General features: G+C 38.0%; 1 protein-coding gene across 1 annotated transcript in view; it reads right to left on the minus strand.

The window, feature by feature from the left end:
• The window catches only part of IKZF3 (IKAROS family zinc finger 3), a 79,244-nt gene that overhangs the window by 24,333 nt on the left and 41,997 nt on the right, over positions 1 to 12,914 (minus strand). The gene's annotated exons all lie outside the window — the stretch shown is intronic.

Consider the following 12,914-nt stretch of genomic DNA (forward strand, 5'->3'; position numbering starts at 1 on the left):
TCCAATTTAAGCCACTAAGATTGAGAGTTGAGTACTTAATATGTTTTTTTCTGATTTTAAGCCGTGCTTTGCCTCTTCCCCTTTCAAGTATACGAACTGCTAAAATGAGTCTTATCTATCTCTCTTGGAACCGATAAAGAGACAGCACTGAATGTAGAGGAAGCTGGCAGTACTAGTGAAATAGTGTTGAGAAAGATAAAAGGAGAAGTAATCCTTTAACATAGCCTTCTAAGGAGTCACTTTCATTGACACAGGTAAATGAAGCTCAACCTAAGCAAGGTGAAGGGCACCTATACCCAAGTTAAGGAGGGCTAAACTCAAGGTCCTAGAATTGTAGGACTGGATAGGAGAGGTGGGGCCAAGTGAGTTGGCTGATCAGGTACTATCTCAAAAAAGAGTTGCAACACTCATAAACTGAAGAACATAAGAAGTGAAGAAGGCAAATTTATGTACTGATACTAAGAAAACCTAAATATTTGCCTGATGTAACAATAATAAATATTTATCAGGGATTTTTCATATATAAAGCATGTTGCATAAACGCTTATTTAAAAAGAATTCATTCTTAGAAATTGGAAATTGTAATGCACCATGAGGAATCAGAAATCAATGGAATTTCAGGGCTGGAAGGGAATTTAGAGATCATCTAATCCAACCCTGTTTTTCAGATAAGGAAATCCGGAAACAGAGATGTTTTTGGTGAGTAGTCCAAAGTTACACAGCCAGTTAATAGCAGATTACCTGTGATTAGAACACTGAACTTGGATTTGCCCTCACACTCTGACACATAAAGTCTAATTTGCTCCTTACTGTCATATTCCACACTCCCCCATCAATGGTGTAGACGTGAAAAACCAAAACACTCTGAAGAAAAGATATTTTAAAAAATGACATCCCTTCCAAACAACACCAGTAAGTGCAGCTCCTGCTGCCACACAGGAGGAAGTATAACTGCAGCTGTGCCTGGCTTGCTACCTTCTACTCAAGTTTCAATTTTCACTTCTATCAAGGTTACCTTTCATCTATATTAACTGTGTTTGCTTAATAGAGCAAGACAGGGCCTAACCACCAACAGAGGAGCCATTGCTGCAGCACTGTTCCACTGCTTCTCACCACGGTTCATGGTTCACAACTTTTCACTCTTTGATTAGAAGAGATGTAGGGCTGCAGGAAACATCCAACGTGTTTCAAATTTGCCCATCCTATGCATCTGGGTTATATATGAATTGGTACCTGTTTCCTACATGGAGAGAGATTCATTCCCTTCTTTCTCTGGACACAACCTGCCTGCTTTCAGATGGAATTTGTTTTCTTAAGTGGTTTTTGCTTTTAAATTTTTTTTTTAAAGAGAAGGATGCACCTGAGTCGTATACCCTCCTCCCTTCCTCCATCACTCCAGCTGTGGGTGATATCCCACCAAAGCTTGAGTGCTCTTCAGTTTGCATGTAGGCGTTTAAAAGAACCTCAACGGAAAACTTCAGCTACTGAAAACCAAAAACAGCATATAGAAAGGGCCAGCAGAAAAGGATCCTTTTCATTTTGGTTATAAAATGTTAATATGAACAGACTCAGGCCATTCTGTGGTCAGTGACAATTAAAAACTAGTAAGATCAATGTTTCAGATCTTTCTGAAAACACAAGACATAAGAGTGTTGCTCCTTCTCTCAGGATTTTGGCTTTAATGGGCTTGACCTAGAACTCAATACTACCCTGATCTGGCTCAAAACAAATTCTTGGCTTTTGTCCTTTAGGACTTAGCTGTAGAACAAGGAAGACAGTATTTGAAACCCAGGGCTTTAAGGGAACACATACAGGCACATGGACAGGGCATTAAGGAAGTCCCTTGGACTTACTGGACCAAAAGAGCTCCTGGCATAGTTATTGGTTTGCCCTTGGAGTCTTACCAGTTTTAGAAAAAAGACCTGGATGGCCTCTCTGCGTGGTTACTGGGGATCAACAATTCATTATAGTTTATCATGTGAAGATAAACAGAGCTGAATATTAGAATACATTAGTATCTAAGATACAAAAGAGATTCCTAAGAGATTATCGGGCTTAGCACCCAGTCTCCGAACATAGTCCACCAAAAGTACCTGAAAAGACACTAGTCTGCTCTAAGGACTAAGAGATTCATTTCATTCCTTGGGAGGAAAATTTATTGCAGCAGAGGAAAGGGGGCATGGGGACATTCTACTTAGTATCCCCTGAAAACATTAATAAACATATCTAAAATCAAACTTATCTTTGAACCCCAAACTGCTTCCAATTTATGACATCTTTATAGTCACACATGGCATCTTCCTTCTTCCATGCTCCAAGTCTTGAAACTGGAATCCTTTTCTGTCCAATCTCCACATCAAGTCAGTCTCCAAGACCTATAGATTCTATGTCCTCAGCTTCTCTAGATGCCAACTTCTCTTTTCTATTCCCTTTGCAATTTAGTTTAGCCTCTCATCCCATCATACCTATACTCATCCTCTCTCAACATTCCTTTCTAGATAGACTTAATATAAAAGTAATCTGTGCTTCCTATCTCTACAATCTCAAACCAATATAAAATTCCCTGTAATCTGGCTTCTGCCTCCATAATTCACTGAATCTGCTCCCCTGAAGATCGTCAATAAACTCCTGATTCTTAAATCCAATGGCCTTTTGTGTGCCATTCTCCCCAACTTCTCTGTAGCCCTGGATACTGTTGCCCGCCACACCTCTTTCTTCTGTATTCCTACTTCTTCATGAAACTGGACCTTCTTTCCTCACCCTTCTGATTGCTTCTTTCTAGCTCCTTCCCCCTGGCTCTGCCTCCTAAATACTGTCCTTAACCCTCTTTTTTCTTCCTTCCACACCCCCTCCCCTATGGCAATTTCATCCATCTTAAGGCTTCAATTAGCATTTTATATGATTAATCACCAAAGAAATATTTCCAGGTGTAATCTCTCTCCCCTTCTTCAGTCCTCTGTTCCCCAAAGCCTCCTAGGTATCTTCATAGTTACTCAGGTTAGAATCTTTACAGCCACTTTCCTTGCTCTTGTTTGCGCCCCACAGTTAATCACCCATTGGTTCTATTTTTGTACCCTCTCTCCAGGCTGCTTCTCCTCCCCACTATTCTGCACGCTCACTATCCCAAATCTCAGACCCTGACTGCTCTCCTATTGTGGTAGCCTCTACATTGTTCTCCCTTTCTCTTTCCTTTCCAGCTCTTCCTATACTCTGCCACCAGACGATTCTTGTAAACTACAGCTCTGGCCATATCGTGACCCTGTCCAAATTCTCCAATATTCTCTGCTGCCAACAAAATAAAATCCATACTCAGAAACAAAGAATTTTAAAAAAACCTTTCAACATCTGGCCCCATCTATCTCTGTAATATTGATTCTGAACACTCAGATCTTTAACCAAACTAAACAACTTCTGAGTATCCTTCCTTTTATTATTTCCACTGCCTAAAAGGTCTTTTCCCAACATTGCCACATGTCCAAATCCTACACATCTTTTAAGGCCAAACTAATATGCCATTTCCCCTTACTATACCTTCCCTGATCCCCCAGCTGCAAAATAATCTGTTCCTTCATTCTCTAACTTAAACTCCTCATCTCCCATATGGACATGTAAGCTATTTGGCATCAGAAGCTACACAGGTTTTTTTGGTTTTTTTTAAACTCAGTATCCCCTATGACACTGCTTCACCTGTATCTGTAAGACCAGAGGTTGTGGGGTTTTAAAATAGAAATTTTGTGGGTCCCAATTGGGGGGTGAGGACTGGAAACATGAATTAGAATTAAAAATATGCTTTCTAGGCAAATCTTATGCACAATGGAGTTTGAGAACCACTGCTCTAGAATCTGACACAGTGGTCTGCATAAAGTACATACACAATAAATACTTAATACATGAATACACCATTATGTTAACCTTCTAATTGGTCCACGGTGTATATGACCTCTCTTTTAGATTATATCCTATTGCCAGATTACTCATCCCGGGGTACTAAAACTCTTGTTCAGAAACTTTCAAGGACTTCATTCTGTTTACAGAATAAACTCCAAACTCCTTGGTGAGAGCTGTCCAGAACCTGCCCCAAGCCGACCTGATCATCTCATTTCTCACTAGATTCAGTGAATCATCCTTCTCTCCAGATTAGAACCTTGCTACTCAAAGTGAGGTTCCAGCATCCCCCAGGAGCTTGTCTGGAATGCAGACTCTCAGGCCTAACCCTAGACCTACTAGATCAGATTTTGCATTTCAACAAATCCTCAAGGATTCTTATACACATTAAAGTTTGACATGCACAGTAACCAACTTACTAACCACATTTTTCCAAGCCTCTTCTCCAGTCTTTCTTTTATCCAAAATGCCCTTCCCCACATCAACTTCTATTCAAACTTTCAGATGCTGTTTAAATGCCATTTCTTTTATGAAGTCTTCCTTGATATCTTAAACTAGCAAAAAATTGTTTCTATTTTCATAAAACACTACATGTAAAACCAATAATACTGTTCTACAGATTTATATTATACATCCAGAGATCTTTATCTTCATTTTTCCTTGATTTTTCAGTTGTCAGTGACTGGCAACACCTGAACTGTTAATAAAGGCAGAAAATCTTAAAGATCTGGCAAGAAATACTTGAATATACTTGAGGAGCAGCCACATAGTATCCTGAAGTCTTTCGTACAGTAAACAGACCTTCTGTAATGTGAATGATCTCCCATTGTAAATTCCAGTCTCTTATTATATATATCAGGTTTCTTAGACACATGACTTAAATTGCCACTTAAAAGACTATCAAGGGCTTCCTAGGTGGCGCATTGGTTAAGAATCTGCCTGCCAATGCAGAGGACATGGGTTCGATCCCTGCTCCAGGAAGATCCCACATGCCACGGAGCAACTAAGCCCGTGTGCCAAAAAAAAAAAAAAAAAAGACTATCAAGAATCTTCATAGGCACTAGCAATATTTTATTTCTTAAGCCAGGAGGTGGGTCCATGGACGCTTGTTTTGTTATTATTCTTTATACATGTAATTATATTTGCCTTTTTGTATGTATGATATACTTCATAGTAAAAAATGTTAAAGGCTTCCCGAGTAAAAATTTTTTATAATTGAGCTTGTGGAGAAAAGAACATACCAAACCACAAATTGCTGATAAAGGTAATTGCTAAACATTCCCAGAGGGGGGAAAAAGATGTCTAAATTGAATCTAACCCATAGAAAATGAGATTAAGCTGAACTTTCTAAAGGAGCTACTCTGGGGTACAATTGTTCCCATCTTTGTCTATGTTCTGGAGGCCTCTTAGGAAGATGACACACACTAACGCGCACACACACCCCCCAGAGAGAATTTTGCAGGCTGAAGAGAACAAAGGCTTGGCTCCCTGGGGCTGACGCACATGGTTTCATTTCCTGGGGTGAGGGTTATCACATGAAAGGCTTGCACTCCAGAGTAGACATTTTTGGTTTCACCTGAGACATTGCAAAAACAATGGGTCTTGGAAAGGATCCAACATCTAAATCCTTCAGGGGCAATAGCAGTCTCAGCCAACTGTGCCTCAGTTTGTTTTTACAGGCACATAAAACGCTCAGTTGGAGAGAAGAACCTATCAAAGATGGCAAACAGAACAGGCAACTTGGGTGTCTTGGATAGCATGTTTTTAGTATGAACTTCCCAGTGTAAAAAGCAGGTTCTTAATTTCCACTCTTAACTATGAGATCTCAGAATTCAACTCAAAGGAGGACAAAGTTTGGAGTAATAGCTTCAAGTTTGCCAGAGATATTGTGAGAAGGGACAAAACCTGATAGCGCCTGTTAGGGAAGACACAAAAGGGTGATGTTGTTTAAGTGTTTTACAAGGATTGGGGGTCATAACCATGAAATCCTCAGCACATGCAAAAGTCAACTGGATAACAAAGAAGCTTAATCATCTTAATGTGGCATTTTAATGATGCCACTGATTTGCTATGCCAATTCAGAGATAATGAGGCCCTAATGCTACAGATGTTCAGCCAGGCTAAAAGAAAGGGGGGGGTGGGCTTTTCGAGCATGCCATTTTCTAACTATCCAATTAAACAAATTGTGAAAGCATCTAAATAGTTTACCAGGTTTTGACAGCTGTTAATAGGATTTAGAAGCTTGAAGCACTAAAGAGCAAAATGGGAGATATATGTATTGTAGGTATTTAGTCTACAGAGTTTGTTGCTGTCACCCAATATAGCACAAATCGATTCACTAGAATAGAAGCTTTCCTTATGAAATTAATGTCTGTACTCCTTTCCCACAATGGCTTCTTTGTATTATGAACAAGAACACTGAAATTATGGGTCATTTTCATTTTCTAATTTACATTTTTATGTGTAAAGTGAGGAGGGAGGAAAACCAATATATTTTGAGAACTAAAGAATATGAAGTTTTAGTATTTTCTATTCAGTAAAATTATAAAGCTTCAATGAATACAAAACTTTTGGTAATTGATTTATAGTATCCATTATGTTTTCATTTTTCTCTTCTTTTTAAAATGACAGACATCTAGTAACTTTAAAACATCTATTTTAAAATTAGGGAAAAAATTGGAAAATGTGAATCAGACTAATAAGAGATAAAATATTGATATCTCAATAGCGATGAAATAAGAGGTAGCAGTTTGGATAATATTTGATTTGGTTTAAGTTCTCATTAAAACATATTCTTATCAGACTTTTAAACTTGCCCTTAAAGAATCAAAACTGGTAATCAGTAAATCATGTCACTTCAAATTCAAGAGCATTATCATGAAAACATGAAGAAACTTTCAGTTGCAAAGGAACCACCCTCAATTTTACTAACGACATTAATCTTTGTCTTATTATCTGACTATCATATAGCTCATTCATTGCCATAATAGTAAAAATAATTTTGCTTAATACTTTCAGTGCAATTCTTTGCTTCTCCATTAGAACAAGAGGAGATTTGTTACTTTTCACAACGGGAATGCACTACATATCAGCAGTAGGTGCAGTTATAGCTGATCAGTTGGGCTAAGCTCTTCAGCTACCATCGGGCCAGGTGAATTCTTTATCTTGAGTTGTGAGGACTGAAAAACACGATGTGTGGAAGTTCCTTCTAAGCTATAAAAAAAGTGTACAAGTACATTTTTTCATTTCTGTCCATCATAGCTATGAACTTTTTCTATTGATTAACCTATGTATTTATTATTTTATATTTATATTTCTGAGAAAGAGCTGCTATCCATTGAAAAATAATGATTGACAATACATTTCAAGAGGTTAAAGTTTTAGATGTTGCCTAGACATTCTAGAAATAGACTAAAATATATAACTGGTAGATATTTCATTTACAAATCCAGAAGAAAAAACTTTCTTCTCATTCATAATTTTCTTGTATAGAATATCCACTCTTTCTGTTAACAGAGTTCAATTTTAAAAATTTAAAGCATATTAAAACATAATTCTTAGAAAAATTCAAAAACTGTCATCCAAATACAATTAAATTGGTTAAAAACATTCTGTCACAACACCAAACTCAGGATCATGGGTAAGGGAAGAAATGAAAATGTCTTCATTATACATCCAGAGTATAAGTAGTTCTTGGTATAGATAGTACATGTATGTGTTATGTTAACTGTACGACAGGTAACATGTTTATTTCCCATATAGATTAGAAGTATCGTCAAAGCAGGGGCCAGAACCTAGAACTTTTGTGTCCCTAGAACCTCTCAGAGGTATTGAACCTCGTAGAACCTCGTAGGTATTGAATGAAGAAATGAATGAATGAATGAATGAACTCCTTGGGCAGCCTGAACCAGTTTAACGATAATAAGAAGGCCAGCCAAGGAAGAAGTCAGTTAATTTGCTGTCCCACCGCCCAACTTGTCTACAACAGTCTGAAGTCGAGCTGCAGTATGCAGAGCTTCTCCTCATGATACATTAGAGAAAGCCCCAAGCCCCTCAGTGATAATCAGTTTTCCAAATGATTTCTTTGCCTAGTGTGGTCTGGCTTTGGCACCCCCTACTCTGCTACTGTAGAACAGGATGCCACTGACCAGTCTCTGCTTATTCTTTTTTTTTTTTTAATTAATTTATTTATTTTTGGCTGCATTGGGTTGCTGCGTGAAAGCTTTCTCTAGTTGTGGTGAGTGGACGCTACTCTTCATTGTGATTCAAGGACTTCAGTGGTTGTGGTGCGCACGCTCAGTAGTTGTGGCACATGGGCTTAGTTGCTCCCCGGCATGGGGAATCTTCATGGACCAGGGCTTGAACCCATGTCCCACAGGCAGATTCTTTTCTTTTTATTGAGATACAGTTAACATACAATAAACTGAATATATTTAGAGCGTACAATTTGGTATCCCAATCTCCCAATTCATTCCCCCTCAACCCTCCCCACTTTCCCCACTTGGTGTCCATGTGTTTGTTCTCTACATCTGTGTCTCTATTTCCACCTTGCAAACCGGTTGATTTGTACCATTTTTCTATAGTCCACATATATGTGTTAATATACGGTATTTGTTTTTCTCTTTCTGACTCAATTCACTCTGTATGACAGTCTCCAAGTCCATCCATGTCTCTAGAAATGTCCCCAGTTTCCTTGCTTTTTACAGCTGAGTAATATTCCATTGTATATATGTACCACATCTTCTTTATCCATTCATCTGCTGATGGACATTTAGGTTGCTTCCATGTCCTGGCTATTGTAAATAGTGCTGCAATGAACATTGGAGTGCATGTGTCTTTTTGAATTATGGTGTTCTCTGGGTATATGCCCAGCAGTGGGATTGCCGCAGGCAGATTCTTAACCACTGCGCCACCAGGGAAGTCCCCAGTCTCTGCTTCTTGAACCTCTTCCCTGAACTCTATTCATTCCTGGTTCTATTCCCACGTCATTTATTTTCCACGTTTACTCCTCTTTCTCTGTCTCCTAGGTGTGAATGGTCTCCAGGGGTCTGTTTTTTGAACCTTCCGTTTTTTCACTTCACATATGCTCCTGATCCAACTTTTTGTTGCTAATGACTCCCAAATCTGTATTTGCAGCCAGTCCTCCCTGCTGAGCCCAACAGATACTTCCCATCACCTCTTGGATTTCTTATACTTGTTTCACACTCAACCTAGCTCGTTGTGTCTCTCTTCTGTACTTCCTTCCCACATCTGCTCCTCCTATGGTAGTCCCCATTTTCTCTGTGTAGTGGCTCCTTGATGTTAGTGTCTGTATATTATTCCACTGGTGCCCTTAACATTTAGCACTCTGCTGGGCACATAGTTCAGCAGCTGCTTACCAAAAGAATGGAAGGAAGGAAAGAAAGAAGGCAAGAAGGAAGGAAGGAGTAAACAATTATTTGTTCTTTGCTTCAAGTGCAAAATTAAGGTTGAAGATGTTTCCAAAATATTGCACAGATTGTAATTTTGCCTAAGGCTAGCATCTGAGGCCACAGCAGAGGAAAACAATAAATTGTATTTCTAACTTAAAGGTATACCGAACAGACCCAAAAGGGTATAACGGATTCTTGGGAGAGAGAAAAATGAATATAAGGATTAAGAATTAGAAGATTCTTGCTCTTTTAAACATTAAATTAATTAAAACAAAATATGTACAAAATAATATAAATTTTACCATCTGCTACATACTATTTGAACTTTTCTTCCTCTCTGCTTCCTCCATGCCCCTCTCTCTGTTTTGCAAATACTGGAATTAGAGCACTAAGAAACAATGGAAGGAACTCAGCACTGACTTGTCCTAGGTGAATGTACAACGTTAAAAGCACATAAGGGAATAAGCTATCTTGTCACTGGAACATGCTTGTCCCTGGGGGTAAAGTATAACTGCTTTATAGCTGCCCAGTGACACACTTCAAGGCTGCAAGCAAAAATCCATCCTAGCTCCACCAGAAACTGTGGAGGGAATATCGTCTGGCAGAATCAAACCAGGATGGAATCTGGCTAACAAACTGGAGTACATGCTCCTTTCCATTTCAAAAGGCAACTTCCAATGATCGCAAATAGAGGTTCTAATAACTGTCTTCAAATAGCACTGGAATGGGTACGAATAATTATAAGGGACAATAATATATTTCACTCTTATTTTGCCCACTGAAAATAGACTTGTATGTCTTTTTTTTTTTAAAGTTCTGATGAAAGAGCATGAACTTTGGAGTAAGACAGAATCTAGATTCAAGTTGTAATAACTAGCTGTGTGATCTCAGCAAGTCACTTGACTTCTGTGAATTTTCTTATTTGTGCAACGATGATAACATCTACGCCTAACAAGGTTGTTACCGTAATTAGGCAAAATAATGTATATAAAGGCTTGCATATTAGCTGACACATAATATCTTTGTGACCTTGGAATCAATTTCTTAGATTTGATACCAAAAGCATGATTCATAAATGAAAATGTCTTACAACTCAATAATGAGACAAACAACCCATTTGAAAATGTGAGAAAGATCTGAATTGGCATTTCACCAAAGAAATTATACAAATGAAAACAACAGGCAAATGAAAAGATGTTCAACATCATTAGTTATTAGAGTAAAGTAAATTAAAACCACAATGAGATACCTCTTCATACCCACTGGAACGGCTATCATCAAAAAGACAGATAATAATGAGTGTCAGCGAGTATGTGGAGAAAGTGGAACCCTAATACATTGCTGGTGGAAATGAAAATTGGTACAGTCATTTGGAAAAAAAGTTTGGCAGTATAATAGGCAGCCTTCTGAAATGGCTCCCAGTAACGCCTGACTCCTAGTATTCATATCCTTATGTAATCTCCCCTTGCATGTAGGTTGGATCTAGATGATTTGCTTCTAATTAACAGAACATGGCAAAAGTAATGGGAAATCACTTCTGTTAGTATGGTATAAAAGAATGTGACTTCCATCTTGTTCTCATTCTCTTTCTCTCTCTCTTTCTTGTGCTTCTCATAGCTTACTCCAACATGGCAAGGAACTGAAGGCAGTTTCCGGTCAACCTACAGTGAGGAAATGAGTCCCTCAGTCCAAAAACCTTCAAGAAACTGAATTCTGACAAGCACATTAGTGAGTTTGGAAGTTGATCCTTCCCTACTCAAGCCTTCAGATGAGGCGGCAGTCTGGATCAATACCTTGATTACAGCCTGTGAGAGACTCTGAAGCAGAGGACCAAGCTAAGCTGTGCCTCTATTCCTGAGATAATAGATTTGTACTGTTTTAAGCTGCTAAGGTTTGGGACAATATGTTGTATTGCAATCAATAACTAATATAGACTATTTCTTAGAAAATTAAACATAAATGTACCGTACGACCCAGCAACCCCACTCTTAGGTATCTACCCAAAAGAAATGAAAACCTATGTCCACACAAAGACTTGTACACAAATGCTCATAGTAGGATTATTCATAAAAGCCAACAAATGGAAACAATCAGAACATCCATCAAAAACAAAACAAAACAAAACAAACAAATTAAAAAAAGGGACTTCCCCGGTGGTCCAGTGGTTAAGAATCCGTGCTTCCACTGCCGGGGCACAAGTTCGATCCCTGGTTTGGGAATTAAGATCCCACATGCCCCAGGGCACAGCCAAAAAAAAAAAAGTCCATCAATTGGTGAACTAATAAACAAAATGTACTTTATCAATACAATAGAATACTATTCAGAAATAAAGAGAAACAAAGTAATGGTACATGCAACAACACAGATAAACTTAAAAACATTATGCTAAGTAAAAGAAGCCAGAGCAAAAGGGTAAATATTGTGTTATTCCTTTTATATGAGATGTCTAGAAGTCTGTAGAGACAAAAATCAAATTAGTGGTTGTCTGGGGCTGGGAGTAAGAATGGGTATTAACTGCAAACAGGTACAAGGAATTTTCTTAGGGTGACAGAAATGTTCCAAAACATGGTGCTAGTTGCCCAACTCTGTAAATTTACTAAAAATTATTGAATTGGACACTTAAAGGTATGTAAATTATAACCACACTAAAGCTGTTTTGTTGTTTTTTTAAAGAATACTATAAGGATTTTTTAAAAAAACCCAACAACTGAGAGCTAGCTACACTGATACTGACTCTGTCTCTAGAGGGGAGAGTTTAGCCGCTTTCACCAACTATTACAAGAAGCATTGTGACAAATGTAGCTTTCGAGCTATGATTAAGCTCATATGACAAATCCTCATAAGACTATCTTTAACTCCTTTTGTTCTTGTGCAACTAATTTCATGCCCTTTTCAAAGAATTTAATAAATGTTGTATTTAAAAAAACCACAAGGTATATCTGCTACGTGGCAGTAGGAAAAAGGCTAAAACAATCAACTGTAAGAGTTGGCCTCACAGGACATCTCCTATAGTACTTAATTATTTTATTATCCACTTCAGAGAATACCTAAGTAACTACTGATTTTTGTTCTCCTTCTAAATTGTACTAAAACCCATAAAGATCCAGATTTTCTAATTGTATTTGTTCTTTGTCACATTTTGTGCTTTTATGTCTTTTAATGTGTTTTTGTGTCTCACTTTCTATTCTGTTAATGGTTTATTATGCTTTACTAGGCTATGACTAGTACTTAATTAATGAGCACTGCCCCTGAACTACAAGTTAGCAGTGGTATAAAACACATGGGGAAGCTCTCTGAGGGTTTACTCAGGAATGCAAGAGTTCAGTTCTCCCATCAGAAAAGAAGAAAATAAAGAATTATCTTTTCTATATAGTCTAAGAGAGAGAACTAGTACAACCTGAAGGACTAGAACTGGAAAATCAAGTTAATGGTGAGTAAGAGTTCATATAAAAATGCCAGAAATAGTTCTGGGCTCCAAGCAACGAAGAGAGGTAATAAAGGTACATTAAAGTGGATGAGAAGTAATGGCCAGAAGCCTAGACAGACTTAAGAGAAGCTAATAAAGAGCCTTTCCTGTTTTCTCTAGGGCTGCTATGAACTTCCTTGAGGAGTAACAAA

This window comes from Hippopotamus amphibius, chromosome 17 (genome assembly GCF_030028045.1).
Source record: "Hippopotamus amphibius kiboko isolate mHipAmp2 chromosome 17, mHipAmp2.hap2, whole genome shotgun sequence".
Lineage (NCBI taxonomy): Eukaryota > Metazoa > Chordata > Mammalia > Artiodactyla > Hippopotamidae > Hippopotamus > Hippopotamus amphibius.